The sequence below is a fragment of the Arabidopsis lyrata genome (genome assembly GCF_000004255.2).
Source record: "Arabidopsis lyrata subsp. lyrata unplaced genomic scaffold ARALYscaffold_190, whole genome shotgun sequence".
Classification (NCBI taxonomy): Eukaryota; Viridiplantae; Streptophyta; class Magnoliopsida; order Brassicales; family Brassicaceae; genus Arabidopsis; species Arabidopsis lyrata.
Genome location: NW_003302420.1, coordinates 8,450 through 9,254, shown reverse-complemented (window position 1 = coordinate 9,254; position 805 = coordinate 8,450). Strand labels below are relative to the sequence as shown.

The 805-nt window shown below is 33.4% G+C and overlaps 1 pseudogene; it reads right to left on the bottom strand.

Moving 5' to 3' along the window:
- Window positions 1–550, bottom strand: part of LOC9298819 — a 5,026-nt pseudogene extending 4,476 nt beyond the window's left edge.
- Window positions 551–805: the final 255 nt, after the last annotated feature.

The window sequence follows — 805 nt, the reverse complement described above, 5'->3', positions numbered from 1 at the left end:
AGAGTTTGACCTTGCTCTATGTATAATCTCCTCGTTTGTACCATTTTGTCTTCCTTCCATGTCTATTCTTGCCCACTTGTTGGGACCAAGATAGAGATCGAAGTTTGGGAAAAGATTTTGACCATCATAATTTCCATATAAGAAGCTAAGTGAGATGAGATAATTTGTACCACGCTTGACATCGAGACTATAACAGTTACGTTTTCCTTCTGGAAAGTATCTCAATGTCAAATATGGTTTTTCGAATATTTTGTTGAGCTCTTTCTCGACTCTACCGCTTTTTCCTGTCTGGATGATAGTGGAATCCGATGTGAATGTTAATCCATTAGAGGGATCACTATAAGGGGAATCCTCGATAGGAAATCCACAATCCAAACTGATGAAACCTGTTCAAGCATAAAAGGAATCAATGAAACTTTCTTTTTCTAAGAAGTATATAGAGAGAAGATATCTAAAGTCAAAAGAAGATCCTTGATCTACCTTCTTGAGACTGGGCACCAACAATAACGGCAAAGGTTCCAATCATGGCCAACAAAAGATGAATCTTCATGTTCTCTCTCGTTCACTTTCTGGTTTCTATGGAAATCAAGAAAAAGACAAAGAATTGCTTAGTAAAAACTGTAAAAGATATGTAAATGAGAAATAATACCTCATGTACACGTTGGAAGGAACTACAAAATGAAAAATAAAATAAATATAAATAATAATAAATTATTTAAGTAAATTTTTTTTAAATCACTCCGGCAAGACAATTAATTAGAATGAATAATTACGTAAATTTGATAGACACATTCAATGATAAGAT